We start from the raw sequence: 15834 nt of genomic DNA on the forward strand, positions 1-15834 counted from the left end.
TTAATCGCAAGAACTTGTCCTAGACCACACTCTTCTCCTTTTGTTTTTTTATTTATTATATATATATATATATATATATATATATATATATATATATATATATATATATATATATTTTTTTTTTTTTTTTTTTTCCTTTTTACATTAATTCTATACAGGGTGGGAATAAACCCGGGTGCTGTCATGGGCTTATGGAAAAGTGATTACCGGTAAGTGTAATCTTAAATTTCCCTTTCGCCCATGACAGCACCCTTGAGAGACGATTAGAATAGAAATCCCTTTATTTCTTAGGGTGGGACTACCGCCTGGAGGACTTTCCTACCGAAGGCTAGCTGTTCTCTATTGCCTAGGTCCAATCTATAGTGACGAAAGAAGGTGCCAGGCGACTGCCATGTGGCTGCTCTACAAATCTGTTCTAAGGTAGCGTCAGCCCTTTCTGCCCAAGTGGTGGAGACTGATCTTGTGGAATGAGCACCAAAACCCCCCGGGGGAGCCTTTCCAGCTGAAGAATAGGCCAAATTAATGGCTCTCACGATCCATCTGGAAAGGGTTTTAGAAGAGGCTGGGAGACCCTTATTTTTCCCACTAAACTGAATGAAGAGTTTTGAGGTTTTCCTCCACTGACTAGTAACCTCTAGATAATGAGATAGGCATCTTTTTACATCTAAACAGTGCAGTTTTTCCTCTTTTTCATTTCTCGGATTTTGGCACAGGGAAGGAAGGATAATGTCCTGCGTTCTATGAAACATAGAAACCACTTTCGGTAAGAAGGAAGGGTCTGGTTTAATGAGAACCCTATCATCTAAGATGTTAGTGTAAGGAGGCGAGGTAGAGAAGGCCGAAATCTCACCAACCCTCCTTGCTGAGGTAATTGCCACAAGAAACGCTGTTTTGAAAGACAAGATCTTTATAGGTAACTGTTTAAGTGGCTCAAAGGGAGGTTCTGTGAGGCTAGTGAGGACCAAGTTGAGGTCCCAGGGGGGAATTGAAGGTCCAGATATAGGCCTAAGCCTGCTGATGGCTTTAAAGAATCTTCGGACCCACGGGTGGCTAGCGATGGGAGAATCAAAGAATGCACTCAAAGCGGATACCTGTACTTTAAGAGTACTTGGCCTCAAATTTTTTTCATGTCCAGCTTGCAGAAAATCTAAAATCCTACACATAGGTGGGGGATTTAAAGGATTCACCGGATCCTTGGCAAACTTCTGGAAGGTGTTCCAAATCCTGAGATAAATAGAGGAGGTGACATCCTTTCTGCAGGATAGTAAAGTGGAAACTACATTCTTGGAGAGTCCTCTACTTTCTAGGATTTCCCCCTCAAGAGCCATGCTGTTAGGTGTAACTGCTTCACACTCGGATGATTGACTGGTCCTTGGGATAGAAGATCTTGCCTCTCCGGGAGAATCCAAGGGTCCGTCAAGGATAGCTTCCTCAACCAGGTGAACCAGGTTCTTCTGGGCCAGAAAGGAGCAATTAAGATCACTGTCGTTCTTTCTTGTCTCAACTTCTGTAAGAATCTTGGAAGAAGTCTTAATGGAGGAAAGGCGTAGAGGAGCTGGTTCGGCCAGGGAAGGGAGAAGGCATCTATCCCTGTTGGTGAATCTCTCGCGCTGAGGGAAAAGAAAAGATGACACTTTCTGTTTTCTCTGGTGGCAAATAAGTCCAGATGAGGGCGGCCCCAAAGTCGAATTATTTGATCGAACACCATTTGGTTCAGACACCATTCCCCCTGGTCTAGTGTATTTCTGCTTAAGAAATCTGCCACCTTGTTTTCTGTACCTTTTAGATGTATTGCCATAAGGAACGGAACAGAAGGAATTATAAGGGAAAAGATATCCGTTGTTAACTGCATAAGATTTTCTGATCTGGTTCCTCCTTGTTTGTTCAGATAGGAGACAACTGTGGCGTTGTCCGAAAAAACCTTTATAGATTTTCCCTGTAGTAAAGGAAGAAACTCTTTTAAGGCGAAAAAGACCGCCCTCAGTTCCCTCATGTTTTGGGAGTCTAGACTCTGCTCTCTTTCCCAAACACCTTGTCTTAAGTACCCTTGGCAACAGGCCCCCCAACCGGAAGGACTTGCGTCGGTGGTAAGGGTAACAAAATTTTGTTGGATCCAAGGGAGCCCCTGGGACAGGTTTGCAGGATTCAGCCACCAGTGAAGGGACTGGATCACTTGGGGGGTGAGTGTGAAAGGTGTATCTAATGGGCGGAGGGAACCCTGCCACTCCTTCAGAATTTGCCACTGTAGGGGTCTGGAGTGAAGATGGCTCCAACTGACCGCTGGTATAGTGGAAGTCATTCTGCCCAAGACCGCCATTGCTTGTCTGATAGTAGGGTTCTCTGTCGATATCAGGGACTGAACCTGTTGTATTAATCTCTGAATCTTGTCCTGGGGTAGAATACAGAGTAGTTTCTTTGAGTCCAGCATCATCCCCAGAAAGACACAAACTTGGGAAGGTATTAAATGGGATTTTTCTCCGTTTATTTGCCAGCCGAGGTCTTCTAGGATCTGCACTACTTTTTTGAGGTGTACTTCTAGAATGGATTTTGACTCTGCTACCACCAGGAGATCGTCTAGGTAAGGAATCACTAAAATGTATTTTTCCCTTACATGAGCCATGACTTCTGCCATGACTTTCGTGAAAAGTCTGGGAGCTTGAGAAATCCCAAAGGGAAGGGCTGTATATTGTAGGTGCTGGATGTGACCTCCTATAGAAACAGCGACTCTGAGGAATTTTTGACAGTCTAGCCGAATAGGAATGTGGTAGTACGCATCTCTTACGTCTATCGTAGCCATGAAGCATCCCCTGAATAGATGTCTTACAACTGATTGGATCGACTCCATTCTGAATTTTTTGTAAGAGAGGAATTGATTTAAATCCTTTAGATTTATAATAGTTCTGAATGTTCCATCCGGTTTGGGGACCAGAAAAAGGGAGGAGTAAAAACCCTCGCCCTTCTCTGCCTCCGGCACCGGAATTAGAACATTTTTTCGAAGTAGGGATGCAATCTCTTGTTGTAAAGCTAGATTTTTTCCCGGGTTTCCTAGAAAATTCGTGATTTTGAATCTGTCCGGTGGGTGGGAGACAAACTCTAGACAAAACCCTTCCTTTATAACGCCTAAAATCCAGGGACTTGAGGAGATTTTTTCCCAGGCGTAGAGGAAGAGAGAAAGTCTGCCCCCCACGGGAGAGAAACCGTCATTGCTGTGATGGTTTAGAGGTTGAGGAGGATTGGGAACTGAAGAGGAACCCCTTGCTTTTCCTATTCTTGTTGTCAGCTCTGAAGTCTTTCCTCTGCCCCCTAAAAAAATCCTTCTTGTTTTTGCGAAAAAAACGTTGTTTTTTCGGGGGTCTGGAGACAGGGAATCCTTTTTTATTGTCCGAGGCTTTATCCAAAAGGTCGTCTAAGACGGATCCAAAAAGATAATCGCCCTGACAAGGAATTGCGCAAAGCTTATTTTTAGATCCAGTGTCTCCCGACCAACCTTTTAGCCAAATAGCTCGTCTGGCTGAATTTGAAAGAGCAGCTGACCTAGCATTTAATTTTAAAGCATCTGCCGATGCGTCAGAAATAAAATCTACTGCTTTAAGTAGAGTGGGGAAAACGGTTAACAATTGATCTCTCGGGGTCTTATTCTGGATGTGAGATTCTAATTCTTCTAGCCATAATTTCAGAGACCTAGCAGTGGATGTGGCGGCAATATTTGGTTTGAACGCTCTGCCGAGGTCTCCCAAACTTTTTTTTTAGGTAAACCTCTGCTCGCTTATCCATAGGGTCTTTAAGAGAACCCAAGTCCTCAAACGGAAGGGCCGATTTTTTTGAGATTTTTGCAACAGGTGCATCCAATTTAGGAGGTCTGTCCCAGTTTACTGAGTCTGCCTCGTCAAAGGGATATTTCCTTTTCACATTTTTTGGAACAAAAATTTTTTATCGGGTCTTTTCCATTCCTTCTGTATTAAAAACTTTATATTCTCGTTTACGGGAAATACTCTAGATTTTTTCTGCCCGAGATCACCAAACATGATATCCTGAACGGATCTTGGGTCTTTGGGTTCGTCTACTTTCATAGTCGCACGAACTGCTTTTAGTAAAGCTTCCGTATCATCCGGGGAAAAAAAGTGGCCTGCCCGTGGATTCTTCATCCTGGGACGAGTCTGGGCTATCTAGGATTTCTCCTGTATCACTATCCTCTAAAGGATCCGAGTCAGATTTATTAGCCGTGCTTGATCTGGTTCCCAGGGAGGTAGAGGCTACAGAGGGAAAGCTCTTTTTGAAATCTTTCAGGGAATCCGAGACCTCCGTCTTCACCATCTCCCTAATACTCTGCAGAAGGGATGGGGACTCCTCCTCCACTAGTTTCTCAATACAAGATTGACATAGTTTTTTCAACCAAGAGGGGGCCAGTTTCTTTTTACAGACGGCACACTCCTTCCCTCTGGTCTTTGAAATTGCCTTTCTAGGGCCCTCTTTTGTAGTCTAAATGCAGGAAGAAAAGAGAGGGAAAGGAGATTTAGCCTAACTAAAAGGGAAATAAATGGTGGGGAATGATCCCCCTTACCCCACCAGGAGTACCGGTCTGCTCTCATGACCCTCCTGTTGATCGGCGCGTTGGGCACTCTCCTCCTCCATACTGCTGTGGGATAGAGTGACTCCCCGGATCCAAAAGAAATCTGGCTTCCTTAAGGCTGGCTGGCTGGCTGGGCTGCTGCTGACCGTGCGCCTGTGGGTCTAATCTCCTCGGTCGGGTCCTGCTGGAAACCCTCTGCGGCCTAAGTAGGAGAAGGCACTTCCTACTTCTGGAACGCACGCCACGTGCGTTCCAAAAAACCGGAAGTCTCTACCGAGACCCGGATCTCGCTGGGATCGTGAGATTTTGGTTCCCCCTGCGCGAGGTGAGAAGGAGGCCCCGGCCCGCCTGAACACTGTCAGGAAGGACCGGCGTGCCGAACGCACCTCTCGGTGAGCCCAGGGCTGCAGAGTAGCGGCCAGCGCAGCGTAAGCCAGACCCCAGCAGCAGACACCAGACTCCGGCCGGCGGCTCCTAGAGGAGACTTATGCCGGAACAGGTAACCCCACTTAGATAAATTCCTCCGGGGCCCTGCAGCCTAGCTTTTCTCCTCTTCTCCACGAACCGTCTTCTGTCTAGGACAGGAAACAGGAACTGGTGGTCTCGGGGCCATGCTCCTCCTTATGAGCTCTCCACGAAAGTTCCTGTTTCCTGTCCTGGATGGAGGCGGTCTCTCAAGGGTGCTGTCATGGGCGAAAGGGAAAAAACTTCCACAAGGCTTTAGGGAATATCCACAGACTATGTAAAATACATCAGAAAAGTCCACGGATACACGGCAAAAACCACATGATTCACGCTACAACCTTCATCCTCTCCATTGCAAAGAGTGAACTCTGCAGTAATAACTCACATGCTGCAGACCTCAGCTACACACTGGGGATTTTTTATGCAGTGTGCGGATAAGATTTCTTAAACTCTCATCCACAATGCAGGAGCTGCACGAAAATCCACGGCATGGACCACATGTGAACGTACCCTTACACATGTCTATCCGGAGTAGAACTGGGCATGTTCCGAACATATCTTCTGAACCACACGTTGCGGTTGTACATGACAACGCACCACGATTTTTTGGCATGCAGTGTTTACTGTTTATCACAGGAAATATTGTACAACTAAAAACCACTTGGCAAAAAACATTGCATTTTGTGGTAACACTACGTGAATGGAACTCGCCAACCACCAAGCCACAACATACGGCACCTGCACACAGTGTGGATTTGTATGCAAAAAATTTCCAGAAAAATCACTATTAAAAAAATAAAAAAAAAAGCACATTATGGCGGTTTTTAGGCGCTGATTTTAATGTCTATGAAGAGCCGACAATACATCAGCTCCAGAGCTGCACAAACAATTGACACGCTGCAGATTTTAACCCCTTAGTGACCACTAAGGCCCCTTTCACACGGGCGAGTATTCCGCGCGGATGCAATGCGCGAGTTGAACGCATTGCACCCGCACTGAATCCCAACCCATTCATTTCGATGGGGCTGTTCACATGAGCGGTGATTTTCACACATCACTTATGCGTTGCGTGAAAATCGCAGCATGCTCTATTTTGTGCGTTTTTCACGTAACGCAGGCCCCATAGAAATGAATGGGGTTGCGTGAAAATCACAAGCATCCGCAAGCAAGTGCGGATGCGGTGCGATTTTCACGCACGGTTGCTAGGAGACGATCGGGATGGAGACCCGATCATTATTATTTTCCCTTATAACATGGTTATAAGGGAAAATAATAGCATTCTAAATACAGAATGCATAGTACAATAGCACTGGAGGGGTTAAAAAAAATGTTTACAAAAATTTTACTCACCTTAATCTACTTGATTACGCAGCCGGCATCTCCTGTCTTCATCTTAGCTGTGTGGAGGAACAGGACCTGTGGTGACATCACTCCGGTCATCACATGATCCATCACCATGTGATGGATCATGTGATGTCACCACAGGTCCTGTTCCTCCACACAGCTAAGATGAAGACAGAAGGAGATGTCGGCTGCGTAATCAAGTGGATTAAGGCGAGTTAATTTTTTTTTAATTATTTTTTAACCCCTCTAGCGCTATTTTACTATGCATTCTGTATTATAATACAATCTACAGAACACCGATCCCAAGCCTGAACTTCTGTGAAGAAGTTTGGGTACCAAACATGCACGATTTTTCTCACGCGAGTGCAAAATGCATTACAATGTTTTGCACTCGCGCGGAAAAAAATTGCGCGTGTTCCCGCAACGCACCCGCACATTTTCCCGCAACGCCCGTGTGAAAGAGGCCTTATACGCCTTTTTACTGACGTAAACATAGGGGGTTTTAGCTAAACAGTTTGCTTTAATCAATCATTACATCTATCTAAAAATGTGCATTAAAAACTAGAACTTGTCCTGCAAAAAAATAAGACTTGATTCATGTACATTGATGAAAAAAAAAAAAAAAAGTCATAGCTCTTGGAATGCGATTTAAAAAAATAAAAAATGTGGGTCACTAAGGGGTTAAAAGCCACACAAGTAAGTCTATTTCCATGTGTACAAGATCTCCGCTGACCCCACATCTTGGTCAAGTAGCTTGTGGGTCAACACATTCACCATCACTAGTCGCCATCTTATGTCATGTGACCCCACGTCGCCGAGTGGTCCCGGCCTCAGGTCTGATACACAAGTCAGTGATTCACAGACCGTGTTCTCCACACAGCACGTGTACCCGTTCATTTTAATGCGTATAGTCCCAGGCCCATGTTCTAGCACGGAAGCATGCTGCATTTTGTCCGTGTTTACGGATCCGTTACGACCATTATAGTCTATGGATCCGTGGAAAACACAAACCCAACGCGGATGCTGTCTGTGTTTCACGGACCATTTATAGGAGATGCTCGGAAAATTAATTTTTAGCCGTGCCATGTCTGTGGAACACAGACGACACATGGAGAACAAATAACGGTGACACGGACAAACACGAATCCTTCACGGATAAATCACTGATCTTATCACGGACACGTGAATGAGGCCTTACAGAGAGTTCTCTTTGTCACTTTCTTAGTTGTATCTGTTTCCGGAGAAGCTGGGTTACAGAAGATATGGCCACTAACTTACCCTATACCTCCTGCAGAGCTCGTTACTCAGCTTTTCTGTACTCCTGAATATCAAACCTACCTACTGATGCAAATTCAAGCGTGAGAAAGCTATGTAGTAGTGTAACAGTGGCCATATTGGATCACACAGCTTTCCCATACTACTATGAAACTTGCCTACTTCAAGATTGGGTAAGCTGCGTGACCTCTGCAGGAAGCATAAGAGCGGCCATATAGCATTATTCAGCTTTCCAGTATTCTGGAATATCCAGCGCAGCAGCAATACAAAGACGAGGGATGTATTACACAACTGGGCAGCTGTGGAAAGCTAAGTGACCACCCCTCAGGGAGCAAGGCTGCAGTCATACTGGTTGTCACCCAGCTTTCCCAGAAACATACTTGACACCAATATATATCAGCAAGGAAGGAGTAGAGGAAGGCCTGAGGCAATGTGGCACCTCTGCACTTACTACAGCTACCAGGCCATGCTGGGACTTGTAGTGCAGGTAGAGATAACAGGTGTGGTCCACAGCACGGCTGCTACACTCGGCTCCCCTGCCTCCAGCAGCCCGCTCATTGGCTGGGACAATAGCAAGCACTAGGCCTCGCCGTTATCGGCCTGGAGCCCTCACGTTACCGACACCACAGCCATACCCACCGAATCGCCAACCTCACTTCTCCCCACTGGCTTCCAATCGCGTCACCGCCCTGTTTCCCTGCGCACCCCGCCCGACACCGGCCACATACACTGCCAATGACTGATGCTCTACGGAGAGCGGCGGAGGCCAAAACACCAACTGCAATGACGTCACCCTCACGAGCTGACAGGAGAGCGGGAACCTAAACACTAGAGGGCGGAAGAGAATGCTTCCTGTATGTCTCCAGTACAGGAGCCATTTTCCTGTGGACACGAGCGTAAGCCAAAAGGGGGCATTGGTCTCCGGGAAAGTCATTACAGTATTATGCAGTTCGGGGACCGGTATAGCAGACATAGTCAAAGCCACTTATTTTCCTGCCTATTTAACCCCTTGAGGACGCAGCCAGTTTTTTGTATTTTTGTTCTTATTCCCAGCTTTCCAAGAGCCACAACTTTTAAAATTTTCCCTTCACATATATTTAACCACTTAAGGACCACAGGTTTATACCCCCCTAGTGACCAGGCCCTTTTTTACAAATCGGCACTCCACAACTTTAGCGGTTTATTGCTCGGTCATGCAACTTACCACCCAAATGAATTTTACCTCCTTTTCTTCTCACTAATGGAGCTTTCATTTGGTGGTATTTCATTGCCGCTGACATTTTTACTTTTTTTGTTATTAATCGAAATTTAACGATTTTTTTTGCAAAAAAATGACATTTTTCACTTTCAGCTGTAAAATTTTGCAAAAAAAACGACATCCATATATACATTTTTCGCCAAATTTATTGTTCTACATGTCTTTGATAAAAAAAAAATGTTTGGGCAAAAAAAAAATGGTTTGGGTAAAAGTTATAGCATTTGCAAACTATGGTACAAAAATGTGAATTTCCGCTTTTTGAAACAGCTCTGACTTTCTGAGCACCTGTCATGATTCCTGAGGTTCTACAATGCCCAAACAGTAGAAAACCCCCACAAATGACCCCATTTCGGAAAGTAGACACCCTAAGGTATTCGCTGATGGGCATAGTGAGTTCATAGAACTTTTTATTTTTTGTCACAAGTTAGCGGAAAATGATGATGATTTTATTTTTTTTATTTTTTCTTACAAAGTCTCATATTCCACTAACTTGCGACAAAAAATAAAAAATTCTAAAAACTTGCCATGCCCCTCACGGAATACCTTGGGGTGTCTTCTTTCCAAAATGGGGTCACTTGTGGCGTAGTTATACTGCCCTGGCAATTTAGGGGCCCAAATGTGTGAGAAGCACTTTGCAATCAAAATGTGTAAAAAATGACTGGTGAAATCCAAAAGGTGCACTTTGGAATATGTGCCCCTTTGTCCACCTTGGCAGCAAAAAAGTGTGACACATCTGGTATCGCCGTACTCAGGAGAAGTTGGGGAATGTGTTTTGGGGTGTCATTTTACATATACCCATGCTGGGTGAGAAAAATATCTTGGTCAAATGCCAACTTTGTATAAAAAAAATTGGAAAAGTTGTCTTTTGCCAAGATATTTCTCTCACCCAGCATGGGTATATGTAAAATGACACCCCAAAACACATTCCCCAACTTCTCCTGAGTACGGCGATACCAGATGTGTCACACTTTTTTGCTGCCAAGGTGGGCAAAGGGGCACATATTCCAAAGTGCACCTTTCAGATTTTGCAGGCCATTTTTTACACATTTTGATTGCAAGGTACTTCTCACACATTTGGGCCCCTAAATTGCCAGGGCAGTATAACTACGCCACAAGTGACCCCATTTTGGAAAGAAGACACCCTAAGGTATTCCGTGAGGGGCATGGCGAGTTCCTAGAATTTTTTATTTTTTGTCACAAGTTAGCGGAAAATGATGATTTTTTTTTTTTTTATCTTTTTTCCTTACAAAGTCTCATATTCCACTAACTTGCGACAAAAAATAAAAAATTCTAGGAACTCGCCATGCCCCTCACGGAATACCTTGGGGTGTCTTCTTTCCAAAATGGGGTCACTTGTGGCGTAGTTATACTGCCCTGGCAATTTAGGGGCCCAAATGTGTAAGAAGTACCTTGCAATCAAAATGTGTAAAAAATGGCCGGTAAAATCCGAAAGGTGCACTTTGGAATATGCGCCCCTTTGCCCACCTTGGCATCAAAAAAGTGTGACACATCTGGTATCGCCGTACTCAGGAGAAGTTGGGAAATGTGTTTTGGGGTGTCATTTTACATATACCCATGCTGGGTGAGAGAAATATCTTGGCAAAAGACAACTTTTCCCATTTTTTTATACAAAGTTGGCATTTGACCAAGATATTTTTCTCACCCAGCATGGGTATATGTAAAATGACACCCCAAAACACATTCCCCAACTTCTCCTGAGTACGGCGATACCACATGTGTGACACTTTTTTGCAGCCTAGATGCGCAAAGGGGCCCAAATTCCTTTTAGGAGGGCATTTTTAGACATTTGGATCCCAGACTTCTTCTCACACTTTCGGGCCCCTAAAAAGCCAGGGCAGTATAAATACCCCACATGTGACCCCACTTTGGAAAGAAGACACCCCAAGGTATTCAATGAGGGGCATGGCGAGTTCCTAGAATTTTTTTTTTTTTTGCATAAGTTAGCGGATATTGATTTTTTTTTGTTTTTTTCTCACAAAGTCTCACTTTCCGCTAACTTAGGACAAAAATTTCAATCTTTCATGGACTCAATATGCCCCTCACGGAATACCTTGGGGTGTCTTCTTTCCGAAATGGGGTCACATGTGGGGTATTTATACTGCCCTGGCTTTTTAGGGGCCCTAAAGCGTGAGAAGAAGTCTGGAATATAAATGTCTAAAAATGTTTACGCATTTGGATTCCGTGAGGGGTATGGCGAGTTCATGTGAGATTTTATTTTTTGACACAAGTTAGTGGAGTATGAGACTTAGTAAGAAAAAACAAAAACAAAAACAAACAAAAAATTTCCGCTAACTTGTGCCAAAAAAAATGTCTGAATGGAGCCTTACCAGGGGGGGGGGGGTGATCAATGACAGGGGGGTGATCAATGACAGGGGGGTGATCACCCATATAGACTCCCTGATCACCCCCCTGTCACTGATCACCCCCCCTGTAAGGCTCCATTCAGACATCCGCATGATTTTTTACGGATCCATGGATACATGTATCGGATCCACAAAACGCATGCGGACGTCTGAATGGAGCCTTACAGGGGGGTTATCAATGACAGGGGGTGATCAGGGTAATCAGGGTGATCACCCCCTGTCACTGATCACCCCCCCTGTAAGGCTCCATTCAGACATCCGCATGATTTTTTACGGATCCATGGATACATGTATCGGATCCACAGAACGCATGCGGACGTCTGAATGGAACCTTACAGGGGGGTTATCAATGACAGGGGGTGATCAGGGTAATCAGGGTGATCACCCCCCTGTCACTGATCACCCCCCCTGTAAGGCTCCATTCAGACATCCGCATGATTTTTTACGGATCCATGGATACATGTATCGGATCCACAGAACGCATGCGGACGTCTGAATGGAGCCTTACAGGGGGGTTATCAATGACAGGGGGTGATCAGGGTGATCACCCCCCTGTCACTGATCACCCCCCCTGTAAGGCTCCATTCAGACATCCGCATGATTTTTTACGGATCCATGGATACATGTATCGGATCCACAAAACGCATGCGGACGTCTGAATGGAGCCTTACAGGGGGGTTATCAATGACAGGGGGTGATCAGGGTAATCAGGGTGATCACCCCCCTGTCACTGATCACCCCCCCTGTAAGGCTTCATTGAGACATCCGCATGCTTTTTTACGGATCCATGGATACATGGATCGGATCCACAAAACGCATGCGGACGTCTGAATGGAGCCTTACAGGGGGGTTATCAATGACAGGGGGTGATCAGGGTAATCACCCCCCTGTCACTGATCACCCCCCCTGTAAGGCTCCATTCAGACATCCGCATGATTTTTTACGGATTCATGGATACATGGATCGGATCCACAAAACGCATGCGGACGTCTGAATGGAGCCTTACAGGGGGGTTATCAATGACAGGGGTGATCAGGGTGATCACCCCCCTGTCACTGATCACCCCCCCTGTAAGGCTCCATTCAGACATCCGCATGATTTTTTACGGATCCATGGATACATGGATCGGATCCACAGAACGCATGCGGACGTCTGAATGGATCCTTACAGGGGGGTTATCAATGACAGGGGGTGATCAGGGTAATCAGGGTGATCACCCCCCTGTCACTGATCACCCCCCCTGTAAGGCTCCAATCAGACATGCGCATGATTTTTTACGGATCCATGGATACATGGATCGGATCCACAAAACGCATGCGGACGTCTGAATGGAGCCTTGCAGGGGGGTTATCAATGACAGGGGGGTGATCAGGGAGTGTATATGGGTGATCACCCGCCTGTCATTGATCACCCCCTGTAAGGCTCCATTCAGACGTCCGCATGTGTTTTGCGGATCCGATCCATGTATCCGTAAAAATCATGCGGACGTCTGAATGGAGCCTTACAGGGGAGTGATCAATGACAGGGGGTGATCAGGGAGTGTATATGGGTGATCACCCGCCTGTCATTGATCACCCCCCTGTAAGGCTCCATTCAGACGTCCGTATGCTTTTTGCGGATCCGATCCATGTATCCGTGGATCCGTAAAAATCATACGGACGTCTGAACGGAGCCTGACAGGGGGGTGATCAATGACAGGGCGGTGATCAATGACAGGGGGGTGATCAGGGAGTTTATATGGGGTGATCATGGGTGATCAGGGGTTTATAAGGGGTTAATAAGTGACGGGGGGGGGGGTGTAGTGTAGTGTAGTGTGGTGTTTGGTGCGACTGTACTGACCTACCTGAGTCCTCTGGTGGTCGATCCTAACAAAAGGGACCACCAGAGGACCAGGTAGGAGGTATATTAGACGCTGTTATGAAAACAGCGTCTAATATACCTGTTAGGGGTTAAAAAATTCGGATCTCCAGCCTGCCAGCGAGCGATCGCCGCTGGCAGGCTGGAGATCCACTCGCTTACCTTCCGTTCCTGTGAGCGCGCGCGCCTGTGTGCGCGCGTTCACAGGAAATCTCGTGTCTTGCGAGATGACGCCTATTGGCGTTAGTGTGACCTGGGAGCGCCGCAGCATTGACGCCTTTCGGCGTTAGTGTGACGGGAGGAGGTTAATATACCACTGCTTGTATTTTTTTAGGTTTTGTTTTTACAGTTTTCACTGTGCACTAAGAATGACCTAACAACCTTATTCTGGGGTCGGTATGATTGCAGTGATACCAGATTCATATAGTTTCCATTATGTTTTACTACGTTAAAAAGATAACCTTTCATATAGTTTCTTTGCATCTTTTTAATTTCCCATCTACAGAGATGTGTAAAGACTCATTTTTCATGGGGTGAGCTGTACTTTTGGGGTACATACAACTTTTTGATCACTCATTTAATTTTTGGGGTCATTTTTAAAATATTTTATTAGATCAGATATTTTCCAATGTAGCGATACCTATGATGTTTATTTCTATTATTGTTGTTATATTTTTATTATTGTTTTACTTTAGTGTTTTTATATATAAAAAAAAAAAAATTTATAACTTTTTTTTCACTGCGCTTTTTAGTCCCCTTAGAAGACTTGTACATGTGATCTTCTGTACCATAGACTGCAATAGAATACTGTTGCATTCTATAGGTTTTTGACTGGCTTCCTGTTAGGGCTCATGCACTCAACTGCGGTTTTTGTCCGAATCCCATGTGCATTTTTTGAGGATCGGATGCTGACCAATTCCCTTCAATGTGGCAGAAAAGATGCGGACAGCGCAATGTTTGCCATGCGTATCCATATATCCGTTCCACTACCCTGCAAAAAAATTGAACATGACCTATTCTTGTCTGTTTTGCAGACAAGAATAGGACATTTCTACAGAAGGAAGAATATTCCGCAATTTGCAGACCGCAAAAACGGCAACGAAATAGGTCCCATCGGTTGTTATGACAGCTTCAGGCCTTGTGAAGGTTCCCAGGCTTGTCAAAGTGAGCTGCCTGCAAAGCTTGGGCACGGCTTAAAGGGGTTGTACCATTTCAGACATTGGGGACATATAGCTAGGATATGCCCCCAATGTCTGATAGGTGCGGGTCTCACCTTTGGGACCTGCACCAATTCTTAGAACGGAGCTCGCAAAGTCCCGGAGGGCGCATGTGTGGCCGCCCTCCATTCATACCTACGGGAGTGCCGAAAATAGCCGAGCGTCACGCTCGGCTGTTTCCGTCAGCCCCATAGGAGTGAATGGAGCGGCAGCCGTGCTTGTGCGGTGCATCTCCCATTAATTTCAATGGGACATCTAAAAATAGCCGAGCATGCCTCTCAGCTATTTTTCGGCGCTCCCGTAGTAATGATTTAAGAGCGGCTACGAATCTTTTGCAAGCTCCAATCTAAGTATAGGTGCGGGTCCAAAGGTGGGACCCTTACCTATCAGACATTGGGGCCATATCCTAGCAATATGTCCCCACTGTCTGATATGGTACAACCCCTTTAAGCCATGCCCAAGGCACAGCTTTGCAGGCAGCTCACTTTGACAAGCCTGGGAACCTTCACAAGGCGCACAACTGTCATAAGAACTGATGGGAGCCCTGTAATTTTGTTTGGTGGGTTTCGATCAAAGGACAGAGGGAGCTCCCTCTATCTAAGCCCACATATGCTGTGGAAAAGGATTAAATGACCGGGATCAGAATCATCTCCAATCCCAGTCACTGCCAGCGGGTGTCTTCTGTATTATACAGCTGGCGACCGCTGTATATGGTGTGAGCTCAGCATATGAGCCGACTGCATACAACCGTTTAATGCATATGATGTACAGGTGCATCATATAGCATTAAGGGGTTAATCCTAACACACAAGAGACCACACAGAATACCTCAGCCCCCGAAAACAAAAGACTTACATAAATGCTACTTTCCCGCACCTTTCTCAGAGTCAGATGACCTCTTCACGTGACCTACAACTCTCGGGACTTGCAATTTGGTGCATTTTTGGTGCATCTAGTGTAAGAATTCTTATGTGCCTGGATCGCAAAGTGGGTGTATCCTACTGGGAAATGGGCGTGGCTTTGCGGAAAATGTCCATGCTACATTTAGCACCAAAATTGCACCCCAATTCTGGCCTTTACTTAGTCTCAAACTAAGCCAACCAGTAGTTGGTGTAGCCAAAATTTTAATCCATGCACCAAATTTACCTTCCAAAATGAGGCCCTGTGATAAATCTGGGGCAGGTCTAGACAGTCTCTTCTTTGGCCAATGACGTCACATCCGTCGGTCACATGGCCTTCATGTAGCTCAGTCCCATTCTAGTGAGTGGAGTACGTATATATATATTTGTATTTTTCCTATTGAAGTAAGTGGGAGCAATAGAAAAACATATACAGCAATCCAGCAAGACAAGACTTGGGAGATTCCAGGATAGCCTACAAGGCTAGAAGTATTTTCTTTAACCAGGTATATACAACCGAAGGCCTCATGCACATGACCGTATGTGTTTTTCAGTCTGTAAAAAA

The 15834-nt window shown here is 45.4% G+C and overlaps 1 protein-coding gene across 3 annotated transcripts in view; it reads right to left on the reverse strand.

Moving 5' to 3' along the window:
* Positions 1-8445, reverse strand: part of DYNC1I2 (dynein cytoplasmic 1 intermediate chain 2) — a 142758-nt gene extending 134313 nt beyond the window's left edge. For 2 of the 3 annotated variants that reach the window (XM_044303201.1, XM_044303199.1), the window contains exon 1: positions 8294-8445. The gene's annotated coding sequence lies outside the window, so the exon portion shown is untranslated. The remainder of the gene's footprint in view (positions 1-8293) is intronic. The other variant, XM_044303200.1, reaches the window with a different exon arrangement.
* Positions 8446-15834: the final 7389 nt, after the last annotated feature.

Source organism: Bufo gargarizans, chromosome 8 (assembly GCF_014858855.1).
Source record: "Bufo gargarizans isolate SCDJY-AF-19 chromosome 8, ASM1485885v1, whole genome shotgun sequence".
Taxonomy (NCBI): domain Eukaryota; kingdom Metazoa; phylum Chordata; class Amphibia; order Anura; family Bufonidae; genus Bufo; species Bufo gargarizans.